This window comes from Callithrix jacchus, chromosome 1, assembly GCF_049354715.1.
Source record: "Callithrix jacchus isolate 240 chromosome 1, calJac240_pri, whole genome shotgun sequence".
Lineage (NCBI taxonomy): Eukaryota > Metazoa > Chordata > Mammalia > Primates > Cebidae > Callithrix > Callithrix jacchus.
This window is the reverse complement of record NC_133502.1, coordinates 100,542-117,914: the sequence shown is the minus strand read 5'-3', so window position 1 is coordinate 117,914 and position 17,373 is coordinate 100,542.

The following is a 17,373-nucleotide window of genomic DNA, read 5'->3' as shown; positions in this document are numbered from 1 at the left end:
TGTGATAGATTATATCCAGAGAAATTTTGTTTTTAACATTGGGGTGCCTAGATAATATTAAGATTTTTTCGATTCATGTAAAATTGGAATTTCGGTATTTTACATGAGAGAGCATACTGAGTTGGTGTATATACTCCAAAACAGATTAGAATAAAACATTGTATATTTTTTCTAACAGACTATATTCAGAGCCATTTTCTTTTAACTTTGGGGTGCCTAGATATTATTTATATTTTTTTTAATTCACGTAAAATTGGAATTTCGGTATTTTACATGAGAGCGCTTATTGAGTTGCTGCATATACTCCAAAACAGAGTAGAAAAGGGCATTGTATATTTTTTCTGACAGATTATATTCAGAGCAATTTTTCTATTAACTTTGGGGTGTCTAGATAATATTTAGATTTATTTAGGTTCACGTAAAATTAGAATTTCTCTATTTTACATGAGAGAGCATACTGAGTTGGTGTATATACACCAAAACAGAATAGAATAGAGCATTGTATATTTTTTCTGACAGATTATATTCGGAGAAATTTTGTGTTTAACTTTAAGGTGCCTAGATAATATTTATATTTGTTTCGATTCGCTTATATATAGAATTTCTGTATTTTACATGAGAGAGCATATGGAGTGGGTGTATATACTCCACAACAAAGTAGAATAAGTCATTGTATATTTTTTATAACAGACTATATTCAGAGCCATTTCTTTTAACTTGGTGCGTCTAGATGTTATTTACATTTTTTTCGATTCGCGTATATTTAGAATTTCAGTATTTTACATGAGGGAGAATACTGAGTTTGTGTATATACTGTAAAACAAAGTAGAATAAGGTATTGTATTTTTTTTTAACAGACTATATTCAGAGCCATTTTCTTTTAACTTCGGGGCGCGTAGATATTATTTAGTTTTTTTCAATTCGCGTAGACTTAGAATTTCGGTATTTTACATGAGAGAGCATATTGAGTTGGTGTATATACACCATAACAGAGTAGAAAAGGCCATTGGATATTTTTTCTGACAGATTATATTCGGAACAATTTTGCTTTTAACATTGGATTGCCTAGATAATATTTAGATTTTCTCTATTCGCTTAAATATAGAATTTCTGTATTTTACATGAGAGAGCATATGGAGTTGGTGTATATACTCCAAAACAGAGTAGAATAGGGCATTGTATATTTTTTCTGACAGATTATATTCAGAGCAATTTTGCTTTTAACTTTGGGGTGTCTAGATAATTTTTAGATTTTTTTAGATCCACGTAAATTTAGAATTTCTCTATTTTACATGAGAGAGCATACTGAGTTGGTTTATATACACCAAAAAAGAGTAGAATAGGGCATTGTATATTTTTTCTGACAGATTATATTCAGAGAAATTTTGTTTTTAACATTGGGGTGCCTAGATCATATTTAGATTTTTTCGATTCGGGTAAAATTAGAATTTCGGTATTTTACATGAGAGAGCATACTGAGTTGGTGTATATACTCCAAAACAGAGTAGAATAAGGCATTGTATATTTTTTCTTACAGACTATATTCAGAGCCATTTTCTTTTAACTTTGGGGCGCCCAGATATGCTTTAGCTTTTTTTCCGTTCACGTAAAATTAGAATTTCAGTATTTTACATGAGAGAGCATATGGAGTTGCTGTATATACTCCAAAACAGAGTAGAATAGGGCATTATATATTATTTCTGACAGATTATATTCAGAGCAATTTTGCTTTTATCCTTCAGTTGCCTAGATAATATTTAGATTTTTTCGATTCGCTTAAATATTGAATTTCTGTATTTTACATGATAGAGCATATGGAGTTGGTGTATGTACTCCAAAACAGAGTAGCATATGGCATTGTATATTTTTTCTGAAAGATTATATTCAGAGCATGTTTGTTTTTAACATTGGGGTGCCTAGATAATATTTAGATTTTTTCGATTCCAGTTAAATTAGAATTTTGGTATTTTACATGTGAGAGCATACTGAGTTGGTGTATATACTCCAAAACAGAGTAGAATCAGGCATTGTGTATATTTTTTAACAGACTATATTCAGAGACATTTTCTTTTAACTTTGGGGCGCCTAGATATTATTTAGATTTTTTTCGATTCACGTAAATTTCGAATTTGTGTATTTTACCTGAGAGAGCATGTTGAGGTGGTGTATATACTACAAAAGAGAGTGGAAAACGGCGTTTTATATTTTTTCTGTCAGATTATACTCAGAGCAATATTGCTTTAAACATTGGGTTGCCTTGAAAATATTTAGATTTTTTCGATTCGGGTAAAATTCGAATTTCGGTATTTTTCATGAGAAGACATATTGAGTTGGTGTATATACTTTAAAAAAGAGTAGAAAAGGGCATTGTATATTATATCTGACAGATTATATTCAGAGCAATTTTGCTTTTAACATTGGGGTACCTAGATAATATTTAGATTTTTTTCGATTCGCTTAAATATAGAATTTCTATATTTTATATTAGAGAGCATATTGAGTTGGTGTATATACTCCAATACAGAGTAGAATAGGGCATTGTGTATTTTTTCTGACAGTTTATACTCAGGGCAATTTTGTTTTTAACATTGGGGTGCCCATATAATATTTAGATTTTTTCGATTCTGGTAAAATTAGAATTTCGGTATTTTAAATGGGAGAGCATATTGAGTTGGTGTATATACTCCAAAACAGATTAGAATAAGGCATTGTATATTTTTTCTAACAGACTATATTCAGAGCCATTTTCATTTAACTTTGGGGTGCCTAGATATTATTTATACTTTTTTCAATTCGCATAAAATTATAATTTCTGTATTTTACATGAGAGCACATATTGAATTGCTGCATATACTCCAAAACAGAGTCGAAAAGGGCATTGTATATTTTTTCTGACAGATTATATTCACAGCAATTTTACTTTTAACCTTGGGGTGCCTAGATAATATTTAGATGTTTTTCGATTCGCTTAAATATAGAATTTCTGTATTTTACATGAGAGAGCCTATTGAGTTGGTGTATATACTCCAAAGCAGAGTAGAATAGGGAATTGTATATTTTTTCTGACAGATTATATTCAGAGCAGTTTTGTTTTTAACATTGGGGTGCTTTGATAATATTTAGATATATTCGATTCGGGTAAAATTAGAATTTTTGTATTTTACATGAAAGAGCATATTGAGTTGGTGTATATACTACAAAACAGAGTAGAAAAGGGCATTGTATATTTTCTCTGACAGATTATACCCAGAACAATATTGTTTTAGACATTGGGGTGCCTAGATAATATTTAGATTTTCTCTATTCGCTTAAATATAGAATTTCTGTATTTTACATGAGAGAGCTTATGGAGTTGGTGTATATACTCCAAAACAGAGTAGAATAGGGCATTGTATATTGTTTCTGACAGATTATATTCAGAGCACTTTTTCTTTTAACTTTGGGGTGCCTAGATAATATTTAGATTTTTTTAGATCCACGTAAATTTAGAATTTCTCTATTTTACATGAGAGAGCATACTGAGTTGGTTTATATTCACCAAAAACAGGTAGAATAGGGCATTGTATATTTTTTCGGACAGATTATATTCAGAGCAATTTCTTTTTTAACTTTAGGGTGCCTAGATCATATTTAGATTTTTTTCGATTCGGGTAAAATTAGAATTTCTGTATTTTACATGAGAGAGCAAACTGAGTTGGTGTATATACTCCAAAACAGAGTAGAATAAGGCATTGTATATTTTTTCTTACAGACTATATTCACAGCCATTTTCTGTTAACTTTGGGGCACCTAGATATTCTTTAGGTTTATTTCCATTCACGTAAAATTAGAATTTCAGTATTTTACATGAGAGAGCATTTGGAGTTGGTGTATATATTCCAAAACAGAGTAGAATAGGGCATTATATATTATTTCTGACAGATTATATTCAGAGCAATTTTTCTTTTAACCTTCGGGTGCCCAGATAATATTTAGAATTTTTCGATTCCCTTAAATATAGAATTTCTGTATTTTACATGAGAGAGCATACCGAGTTGGTGTATGTACTCCAAAACAGAGTAGAATAGGGCATTGTATATTTTTTCTGACAGATTATGTTTAGAGCAATTTTTTTTTAACATTGGGGTGCCTAGATAATATTTAGATTTTTTCGATTCCGGTAATATTATAATTTCGGTATTTTACATAAGAGAGCATACTGAGTTGGTGTATATACTTTAAAACAGAGATGAATAAGGCATTGTATATTTTTTCTAACAGACTATATTCAGAGCCATTTTCTTTTAACTTTTGGGCGCCTAGATATTATTTGGATTTTTTTCGATTCACGTAAATTTCGAACTTCTGTATTTTACGTGAGAGAGCATATTGAAGTTGTGTATATATTACAAAAGAGAGTAGAAAAGGGCATTTTATATTTTTTCTGTCAGATTATATTCAGAGCAATATTGCTTTTAACATTGGGTTGCCTACATAATATTTAGATTTTTTTGATTCGGGTAGAATTAGAATTTCTGTATTTTACATGACAGAGCATATTGTGTTGGTGTATAAACTACAAAACAGAGTAGAAAAGAGCATTGTATATTCTTCGGACATATTATATTCAGAGCCATTTTTTTTTAACATTGGGGTGCCTAGATAATATTTAGATTTTTCTCGATTCTCGGAAAATTAGAATTTCTGTATTTTACATGAGAGAGCATATGGAGTTGGTGTATATACTACAAAACAGAGTAGAAAAGGGCATTGTACATTTTTTCTGACAGATTTTATTAAGAGCAATTTTGATTTTAACATTGCAGTGCCTAGATAATATTTAGAAACTTATGGATTCACTTAAAATAAGAATTTCGGTATTTTACATGAGAGAGCCTACAGAGTTGTTATATATACTCCAAAACAGAGTAGAATAGGGCATTGTATATTTTCTCTGACAGATTATATTCAGAGAAATTTTCTTTTTAACATTGGGGTGCCTAGATAATATTTAGATTTTTTTCGATTCACTTAAATATAGAATTTCGGTATTTTACATGAGAGAGCATACAGAGTTGTTGTATATACTCCAAAACAGAGTAGAATAGGGCATTGTATATTTTCTCTGACAGATTATATTCAGAGAAATTTTGTTTTTAACATTGTTGTGCCTAGATAATATTTAGATTTTTTTCGATTTGCTTAAATATAGAATTTCTGTATTTTATATGAGAGGGCATACTGAGTTGGTGTATATACTCCAAAACAGAGTAGAATAGGGCATTGTATAATTTTTCTGACAGATTATATTGAGAGCAGTTTTGTTTTTAACATTGGGGTGCCTAGATAATATTTAGATTTTTTTCGATTCGCGTAAATTTAGAATTTCTGTATTTTACATGAGAGAGCATACTGAGTTGGTGTATATACTCCAAAACAGAGTAGAATAAGGCATTGTATATTTTTTCTAACAGACTATATTCAGACCCATTTTCTTTTAACTTTGGGGCGCCTAGATATTATTTAGATTTTTTATGATTTGCGTAAAATCAGAATTTCGGTATTTTACGAGAGAGTATATTTACTTGGTGTATAAACTACAAAACAGAGCCGTAAAAGGCATTGTATATTTTTTCTGACAGATTATATTCAGAGCAATTTTGCTTTTAACATTGGGGTGCCTAGATAATTTTTATATTTTTTTCCATTCGCTTAAATACAGAATTTTTGTATTTTACATGAGAGAGCATATGGAGTTGGTGTATATACTCCAAAACAGAGTAGAATAGGGCATTGTATATTTTTTCTGACAGGTTATATTCAGAGCAATTTTGCTTTTAACATTGGGGTGCCTAGATAATATTTAGATTTCTTTCGATTCGCTTAAATATAGAATTTCGGTATTTTACATGAGAGAGAATATTGAGTTTGTGTATATACTCCAAAACAGTGTAGAATAAGGAATTGTATATTTTTTCTGACAGATTATATTCAGAGCAATTTTGTTTTTAACATTGGGTTGACTAAATAGTATTTAGATTTTTTTGATTCGGGTAGAATTAGAATTTCTGTATTTTACATGACAGAGCATATTGTGTTGGTATATAAACTACAGAACAGAGTAGAAAAGGGCATTGTATATTTTTCGGACATATTATATTCAGAGCAATTTTTTTTTAACATTGGGGTGCCTAGATAATATTTAGATTTTTCTCGATTCTCGGAAAATAAGAATTTCTGTATTTTACATGAGAGAGCATATGGAGTTGGTTTATATACTACAAAACAGAGTAGAAAAGGGCATTGTACATTTTTTCTGACAGATTTTATTAAGAACAATTTTGATTTTAACATTGCAGTGCCTAGGTAATATTTAGAAACTTATGGATTCACTTAAAGTAAGAATTTCAGTATTTTACATGAGAGAGCATACAGAGTTGTTGTATATACTCCAAAACAGAGTAGAATAGGGCATTGTATATTTGTTCTGACAGATTATATTCAGAGGAATTTTGTTTTCAACATAGGGGTGCCTAGATAATATTTAGATTTTTTTCGAGTCTCTTAAATTTAGAATTTCTGTATTTTACATGAGAGAGCATATGGAGTTGGTGTATAGTCCAAAACAGAGAAGAATCGGGCATTGTATATTTTTTCTGACAGATTATATTCAGAGCAATTTTGTTTTTAACATTGGGATGCCTAGATAATATTTACATTTTTTCGATTCAGGTAAAATTAGAATTTTTGTATTTTACATGAGAGAGAATATGGAGTTGGTGTATATACTACAAAACAGAGTAGAAAAGGGCATTGTATATTTTCTGTGACAGATTATACACAGAGAAATATTGTTTTTAACATTGTGTTGCCTAGATGATATTTAGATTTTTTTCGATTCGCTTAAATATACAATCTCTGTATTTTACATGAGAGAGCATATGGAGTTGGTATATATACGTAAAAACCGATTAGAATAGGGCATTGTATATTTTTTCTGACAGATTATATTCAGAGCAATTTGTTTTTAACATTGGGGTGCCTAGATAATATTTAGATTTTTTTCGATTTGCTAAATATATAATTTCTGTATTTTACAGGAGACAGCATATGAAGTTGGTGAATATACTCCAAAACAGAGTAGAATAGGGCATTGTATATTTTGTCAGACAGATTATATTCAGAGCAGTTTTGTTTTTAACATTGGGGTGCCTAGATAATATTTAGATTATTTCTCTTCGGGTAAAATTAGAATTTCTGTATTTTACGAGAGAGAGCATACTGAGTTGGTTTATATACTCCAAAACAGAATAGAATCAGGCATTGTGTATTTTTTTAAGAGACTATACTCAGAGCCATTTTATTTTACCTTTGGGGCGCCTATATATTATTTAGATTATTTTCGACTCATGTAAAATTTGAATTTCGGTATTTTACATTAGAGAGCATATTGAGTTGTTGTATATACTTAAAAACAGTGTAGAAAAGGGCATTGTATATTTTTTATGAAAGATTATATGCAGAGCAATTTTGTTTTTAACATTTGGGTGCCTAGATAATATTTAGGTTTTTTCGATTCTGGTAATATTATAATTTCGGTATTTTACATGAGAGAGCACACTGAGTTGGTGTATATACTGTAAAACAGAGAAGAATAAGGCATTGTATATTTTTTCTAACAGACTATATTCAGAGCTATTTTCTTTTAACTTTGGGGCGCCTAGATATTATTTAGATTTTTTTCGATTCACGTAAATTTTGAATTTCTGTATTTTACGTGATAGAGCATATTGAGGTGGTGTATATACAACAAAAGAGAGTAGAAAAGGGCATTTTGTATTTTTTATGTCAGATTATATTCAGAGAAATATTGCTTTTAACATTGGGTAGCCTAGAATATATTTAGATTATTTCGATTCGGGTAAAATTAGAATTTCGTTATTTTACATGAGAGGGCATATTGAGTTGGTGTATATACTCCAAAACAAAGTAGGAAAGGGCATTGTATATTTTTTATGACAGATTATATTCAGAGCAATTTTTTTTAACATTTGGTTGCCTAGAAAACATCTAGATTTATTAGATTCTGGTAAAATTTGAATTTCTGTATTTTACGTGAGAGAGCATACTGAGTTGGTGTATATACTGCAAAACAGAGTAGAATAAGGCATTGTTTTTTCTCTAACAGACTATATTCAGAGCCAGTTTTTTTTAACTTTGGGGCGACTAGATATTATTTAGATTTTTTTCGATTTGCGTAGAATTACAAGTTCGGTTTTTTACGTGCGAGAGCATATTGAGTTGGTGTATATACTGCAAAACAGAGTAGAATAAGGCATTGTATATTTTCTCTAACAGACTATATTCAGAGCCAGTTTCTTTTAACTTTGTGGAGCCTAGATATTATTTAGATTTTTTTCGTTTCGCGTAAAATTAGAATTTCGGTTTTTTACATGAGAGCATATTGACTTGGTGTATATAATTTAAAACAGAGTAGAAAAGAACATTGTATATTTTTTCTGAACAGATTATATTCAGAGAAATTTTGCTTTTAACATTGGGGCGCCTGGATAATATTTAGATTTTTTTCGATTCGCTTAAATATAGAATTTGTGTATTTTACATGAGAGAGCATATGGAGTTGGTGCATATACTCCAAAACAAAGTAGAAAAGAACATTGTATATTTCTCTGAACAGATTATATTCAGAGTAATTTTGCTTTTAACATTGGGATGCCTGGATAATATTTAGATTATTTTTGATTCACTTAATTTAGAATTAAGTTATTTTACATGAGAGAGCATACTGAGTTAGTGTATATACTCCAAGAGAGTAGAATAGGGCATTGTATATTTTCTCTAACAGACTATTTTCAGAGCCATTTTCTTTTAGCTTTGTGGTGCCTAGATATATTTAGATTATTATCGATTCACGTAAAATTAGAATTTCTCTTTTTTACATGAGAGAGCATATTGAGTTCGTGTGTATACTCCAAAACAGAGTAGAAAAGGGCATTATATATTTTTACTGACAGATTATATTCAGAGCAATTTTGCTTTTAACATTCGGTTTCCTAGATAATATTTAGATTTTTTCGATTCACGTAAAATTAGAATTTCGTTATTTTACATGAGAGAGCATCCTGAGTTGGTGTATATACTTTAAAACAGAGTAGAATAAGGCATTGTATATTTTTTCTGACAGATTATATTCAGAGCAATTTTGTTTTTAATATTGGGGTGCCTAGATATTATTTAGATTTCCTTTGATTTCTGGAAAATTAGAATTTTAGTATTTTATATGAGAGAGCATATTGAGTTGGTGTATATAATCCAAAACAAAATAGAAAAGGGCATTGTATATTTTTTGACAGATTATATTAATAGAAATTTTGCTTTTAATATTGGGGTGCCTAGATTATATTTAGATTTTTTTGATTCGATTAAATATAGAATTTCAGTATTTTACATTAGAGAGCATATGGAGTTGGTGTATATACTCCAAAACACAGTAGAATAGGGCATTGTATATTTTCTCTGACAGATTATATTCAGAGCAATTTTGTTTTTAAAATTGGGGTGCCTAGAAAACATTTAGATGTATTCGATTCGGGTAAAATTAGAATTTCTGTATTTTACATGAGAGAGCATCCTGAGTTGGTGTATATACTCCAAAACAGAGGAGAAAAAGGCTTTGTATATTATTTCTAACAGACTATATTAAGAACCAGTTTCTTTTAACTTTGGGGTGCCTAGATATTATTTAGATTTTTTTCGATTCACGTAAAATTAGAAATTCGGTATTTTACATGAGAAAGCATATTGAGTTGGTGTATATACTGCAAAACAGAGTAGAAAGGGGCGTTATATATTTTTTCTGACAGATAATATTCAGAGCAATTTTGGTTAATACACTCGGGTGCCTAGATAATATTTAGATTTATTTCGATTCGCTTAAATGTAGAATTTTTGTATTTTACATGAGAGAGCATATGGAGTTGGTGTATATACTCCAAAACAGAGTAGAATAGGGCATTGTATATTTTCTCTGACAGATTATATTCAGAGCAATTTTGTTTTTATCGTTGGTGTGCCTAGATATTATTTAGATTTTTTTTCGATTCACGTAAAATTAGAATTTTGGTATTTTACATGAGAGTGCATACTGAGTTGGTGTATATACTCCAAAACCGAGTAGAATAAGGCATTGTATATTTTTTCTGACAGATTATATTCAGAGCAATTTTGCTTTTAACATTGGGGTGCCTAGATCATATTTAGATTTGTGTCGATTCCGTTAAATATAGAATTTCTGTATTTTGTATGAGAGAGCATATGGAGTTGGTGTATATACTCCAAAACAGAAGAGAATAGGGAATTTTATATTTTTTCTGACAAATTTTATTCAGAGAAATTTTTTTTTTAACATTGGGGTGCCTAGATAATATTTAGATTTTTTCGATTCTGGTAAATATAGAATTTCTCTATTTTACATGAGAGAGCATATGGCGTTGGGGTATATACTCCAAAACAGAGTAGAATAGGGCATTGTATATATTTTTCTGAAAGATTATATTCAGAGAAATTTTTTTTTTTAACATTGAAGTGCCTAGATAATATTTAGGATTTTTTCGATTTGCTTAAATAGAGAATTTCTGTATTTTACATGAGAGAGCATATGGAGTTGGTGTATATACTCCAAAGTAGAGTAGAATAGGGCATTGTATATTTTTTCTCACAGATTATATTCAGAGAAATTTTGTTTTTAGCATCGGGGTGCCTAGATAATATTCAGATTTTTTTGATTTGGGTAAAATTAGAATTTCGGTATTTTACATGAGAGAGCATACTGAGTTGGTTTATATTCTCCAAAAAAAAGTAGAATAAGGCATTTTATATTTTTTCTAACAGACTATATTCAGAGCCATTTTCTTTTAACTTTCGGGCGCCTAGACATTATTTAGATTTTTTTCGATTCGCATAAAATTAGAATTTTGTTATTTTACATGAGAGAGCATATTGAGTTGGTGTATATACTCCAACACAGAGTAGAATAGGGCATTGTATATTTTTTCTCAGAGATTATATTCAGAACAATTTTGCTCTTAACATTGGAGTACCTGGATAATATTTAGATTTTTTTCGATTGACTTAAATCTAGAATTTCTATATTTTATATGAGAGAGCATATGGTGTTGGTGTACATATTCCAAAGCAAAGTAGAATAGGGCATTGTATATATTTTCTGACATATTATATTCAGAGCAATTTTGTTTTTAACATTGGGGTGCCTAGATAATATTTAGATTTTTTCAATTCGGGTAAAATTAGAATTTCTGTATTTTACATGAGAGAGCATACTTTGTTGGTTTATATACTCCAACACAGAGTAGAATAAGGCATTGTGTATTTTTTCTAACAGATTATATTCAGAGCCATATTCTTTTATCTTCTGGGTGCCTAGATATTACTTAGATTTTTTTCGATTTGCGAAAAATTAGAATTTTGTTATTTAACATGAGAGAGCATACTGAGATGGTGTATATACTCCAAAACAGAGTAGAATAAGGCAATGTATATTTCTTTGATAGACTATATTCAGAGAAATTTTCTTTTAACGTTGGGGCGCCTAGATATTATTTAGATTTATTTTGATTCGCGTAAAATTAGAATTTCGATATTTTACATGAGAGAGCATATTGAGTTGGTGTATATACTCCAACACAGAGTAGAATAGGGCATTGTATATTTTCTCTGACAGATTGTATTCAGAGCAATTTTGTTTTTAAGATTGGGGTGCCTAGATAATATTTAGATTATTTTCGATTCGCTTAAATATAGAATTTCTGTATTTTACATGAGAGAGCATATAAAGTTGGTGTATGTACTCCAAAACAGAGTAGAAAAGGGCATTGTATATTTTTTCTGACAGACTATATTCAGAGCAAATTTGCTTTTAGCACTGGGTTGCCTAGATGATATTTAGATTTTTTTCGATTCACGTGAAATAAGAATTTCGTTATTTTACATGAGAGAGCATATGGAGTTGGTGTATGTAATCCAAAACAGAGTAGAATAAGTCATTGTATATTTTTTCTAACAGGCTATATTCAGAGCCATTTTTGTTTAACTTTGGGGTGCCTAGATATTACTTAGATTTTTTTCGATTCACGTAAAATTAGAATTTCGATACTTTACATGAGAGAGCATTTTGAGTTGGAGTATATACTACAAAACACAGTAGAAAAAAGCATTGTATATTTTTTCTGACAGATTATATTCAGAGCTATTTTGCTTTTAACGTTGGGGTGCCTAGATAATATTTAGATTTTTTTCGATTCGCTTAAATATAGAGTTTTTGTATATTACATGAGAGAACATATCAAGTTGGTGTATATACTCCAAAACAGAGTAAAATAGGGCATGGTATAGTTTTTCTTACAGACTATATACAGAGCAATATTGTTTTTATCATTGGGGTGCCTAGATAATATTTAGATTTTTTTGACTGGGGTAAAATTAGAATTTCTGCATTTTACATGAGAGAGCACACTGAGTTGGTGTATATACTCCAAAACAGAGGAGAATAAGGCAGTGTATATTTTTTCTAACAGACTATATTCATAGCCATTTTCTTTTTACTTTTGGGTGCCTAGATATTATTTAGATTTTTTTCGATTAGCGTAAAATTAGAATTTCGGTATTTTACATCAGAGAGCACACTGAGTTGGTGTATATACTCCAAAACAGAGTAGAATAAGGCATTGTATATTTTTTATGACAGCGTATATTCAGAGCAATTTTGCTTTTAACATTAAGGTGCCTATATAATATTTAGATTTTTTTCGATTCGCTTAAATATAGAATTTCAGTATTTTACATGAGAGAGCATATGGAGTTGGTGTATATAGTCCAAAGCAGAGTAGAATAGCATATTTTATATTTTTTCGGACAGATTATATTCAGAGAAATTTTGTTTTTAACATTGGGGTGCCTAGATCATATTTAGATTTTTTCGATTAGGGTAAAATTAAAATTTCGGTATTTTACATGAGAGAGCATACTGAGTTGGGGTATATACTCCAAAAAAGAGTAGAAATAGGCATTGTATATTTTTTATTAGGGACTATATTCAGAGACGGTTTCTTTTAATTTTGGGGCACCTAGATAACACTTAGATTTTTTCGATTCATGTAAAATTATAATTTCCGTATTTTACATGAGAGAACGTATTGAGTTGGTGTATATACTCCAAAACAGAGTAGAAAAGCACATTGTATATTTTTTCTGACAGATTATATTCAGAGCAATTTTACTTTTATTATTCGGTTGCCTAGATAATGTTTAGATTTTTTTCGATTCACATAAAATTAGAATTTCCGTATTTTACATGACAGAGCATACTGAGTTTGTGTATATACACCAAAACATAGTTTAAAAGGGCATTGTAAATTTTTTTTTCACAGATTATATTCAGAGCAATTTTGCTTTTAACATTGGAGTACCTGGATAATATTTAGATTTTTTTTGATCGCTTAAATATAGAATTTCTGTATTTTATATGAGAGAGCATATGGTGTTTTTTTATATACTCTAAGAAAGAGTAGAATAGGCCATTGTATATTTTTTCAGACAGATTATATTCAGAGCAATTTTGTTTTTAACATTCTGGTGGCTAGATAATATTTAGATTTTTTAAATTTGGGTAAAATAAAAATTTCTGAATTTTACATGAGAGAGCATACTGAGTTGGTGTATATACTCCAAAACAGAGTAGAATAAGGCATTGTATATTTTTTCTAAGAGACTATATTCAGAGCCATTTTCTTTTAATTTTGGGGCACTTAGATATTATTTAGTTATTTTTCGACTCACGTAAATGTAGAATTCCGTTATTTTTCATGAGAGAGCATATAGAGTTGGTGCATATACTCCAAACCAGAGTAAAAATGGGCGTTGTATATTTTTTCTGACAGACCATATTCAGAGCAATTTTGCTTTTAACATTGGGGTGCCTAGATAGTATTTAGATTTTTTTCGATTTGCTTCATTATAGAATTTTTTTATTTTACATGAGAGAGCACATGGAGTTGGTGTATATAATCCAAAATAGATTAGAATAGGGCATTGTATATTTGTTCTGACAGATTATATTCAGAGCAATTTTGTTTTTAACATTGGGGTGCCTAGATAATATTTAGATTTTTTCGATTCGGGTAAATGTAGAATTTTTGTATTTTACATGAGAGAGCAAAGTGTGTTGGTGTATATACCCCAAAACAAAGTAGAATAATGCATTGTAAATTTTGTCTAACAGACTATATTCAGAGCCATTTTCTTTTAACTTTGGGGCACCTAGATATCATTTAGATTTTTTTCGATTCACGTAGAATTAGAATTTCGGTATTTTACATAAGAGAGCATATGTAGTTGTATATACTCCAAAACAGAGTAGAATAGGTCATTGTATATTTTCCCTGACAGATTATATTCAGCGCAATTTTGCTTTTAACATTGGGGTGCCTAGATAATATTTAGATTTTTTTCGGTTCTGTTAAATATAGAATTTCCGTATTTTACATGAGAGAGAATATGGAGTTGGCGTATATACTCCAAAACAGAGTAGAATAGGGCATTGTAGATTTTTTTTTACATATTATATTCAGAGCAATTTTGTTTTTAACATTGGGGTGCCTAGATCATATTTAGATTTTTTCGATTCGGGTAAAATTAGAATTTCTGTACTTTACATGAGAGAATATAGGGAGTTGGTGTATATACTCCAAAACAGAGTAGAATACGGCGTTGTATGTTTTTTTTAACAGACTATATTCAGAGCCATTTTCTTTAAACTTTGGGCACCTAGATATTATTTAGATTTTTTTCGATTCGCGCCAAATTAGAATTTCGGAATTTTACATGAGAGAGTATATTGAGTTGGTGTATATACTACAAAACAGAGTAGAAAAGGGCATTGTATATTTTTTCTGACAGATTATATTCAGAGCAATTTTGCTTTTAACATTCGGGTGCCTAGATAATATTTAAATATTTTTCGATTCACGTATAATTAGAATTTCGGTATTTTACATGAGAGAGCACAATGAGTTGGTGTATATACTCCAAAACAGAGTAGAATAAGGCATTGTATATTTTTTCTGACAGATTATATTGAGAGAAATTTTGCTTTTAACATTGGGGTGCCTAGATTATATTTAGATTTTTGTCGATTCGCTTAAATATGGAATTTCTGTATTTTACATGAGAGAGCATATGGAGTTGGTGTATATGCTCCAAAACAGAGTAGAATAGGGCACTGCATATTTTTTCTGACAGATTATATTCAGAGCAATTTTGTTTTTAACATTGGGGTGCCTAGAGTATATTTAGATTTTTTCGATTTTGGTAGCATTAGAATCTGTATTTTACATGAGAGAGCATACTGAGTTGGTGTATATACTCCAAAACAGAGTAGAATAAGGCATTGTATATTTTTTTTAACAAACTATATTCAGAGCCATTTTCTTTTCACTTTTGGGCGCCTAGATATTATTTAGATTTTTTTCGATTCACGTAAATTTTGAATTTCGGTATTTTACATCAGAGAGCATACTGAGTTGGTATATATACTCCAAAACAGAGTAGAATAAGGCATTGTATATTTTTTATGACAGCGTATATTCAGAGCAATTTTGCTTTTAACATTAAGGTGCCTAGATAATATTTAGATTTTTTTCAATTCGCTTAAATTTAGGATTTCTGTATTTTACATGAGAGAGCATATGGAGGTGGTGTATATACTCCAACACAGAGTAGAATAAATCATTGTATATTTTTTCTGACAGATTTTGTTCAGAGCAATTTTGTTTTTAATATTCAGGTGCCTAGATCATATTTAGATTTTTTTGTTTCGGGTAAAATTAGAATTTCTGTATTTTACATGAGAGAGCATACGGAGTTGCTTTATATACTCCAGAACAGAGTAGAATAAGGTATTGTATATTTTACCTAACAGACTATATTCTGAGCCGTTTTCTTCTAGCTGTGGGAGGCCTAGGTATTATTTAGATTTTTTTCGATTCGCATAAAATTAGAATTTCGGTATTTTACATGAGAGAGCATATTTAGTTGGTGTATATACTGCAAAACAGAGTAGAAAAGGGCAATTTATATTTTTTATGACAGATTATATTCAGAGCAATTTTCCTTTTAACATTGGGGTGACTAGATAATATTTAGATTTTTTTCGATTCTCGTAAAATTAGAATTTTGGTAGTTTACATGAGAGGGCATATTTAGTTGGTGTATATACTGCAAAACACAGTAGAAAAGGGCATTGTATATTTTTTATGACAGATTATATTCAGAGCAATTTTCCTTTTAACATTGGGGTGCCTAGATAATATTTAGATTTTTTTCGATTCGCATAAAGTTAGAATTTTGGTAGTTTACATGAGAGAGCATATTGAATTGGTGTATATACTCCAAAACAGAGTACAAAAGGGCATTGTATATTTTTTATGACAGATTATATTCACAGCAATTTTGCTTTTAACATTGGGGTGCCTAGATAATATTTAGATTTTTTTCGATTCGCATAAAATTAAAATTTCGGTATTTTCCCTGAGCGAGCATACTGATTTGGTGTATATAATCCAAAACTAAGTAGAATAAGGCATTGTATATTTTTTCTAACAGTCTACATACAGAGCCATTTTCTTTTAACTTTGGGGCACCTAGATATTATTTATATTTTTTTCGATTCACGTTAAAATAGAATTTCGGTATTTTACATGAGAGAGCATACTGAGTTGGTTTATATACTCCAAAACGGAGTAGAATAAGGCATTGTATATTTTTTACTAACAGACTATACTCAGAGCCATTTTCTTTTAACTTTGGGACGCCTAGATATTATTTAGATTTTTTTCGATTCGCATAAAATTAGAATTTCGGTATTTTACATGAGAGAGCATATTGAGTTTGTGTATATACAACAAAACAGAGTAGAAAACAGCATTGTATATTTTTTCTGATAGATTATATTCAGAGAAGTTTTGCTTTTAACATTGGGGTGCCTAGATATTATTTAGATTTTTTTCGATTCGCTTAAATATAGAATTTCTCTATTTTACCTGAGAGAGCATATGGAGTTGGTGTATATACTCCAAAACAGAGTAGAATAAGGCATTGTATAATTTTTCTTACAGACTATATTCAGAGCCATTTTCTTTTAACTTTGGGGCGCCTAGTCATTTTTTAGATTTTTTTCGATTCGCATAAAATTAGAATTTCGGTATTTTACATGAGAGAGCATATTGAGTTGGTGTACATACACCAAAACATAGTAGAAAAGGGCATTGTAAATTTTTTTTTCACAGATTATATTCAGAG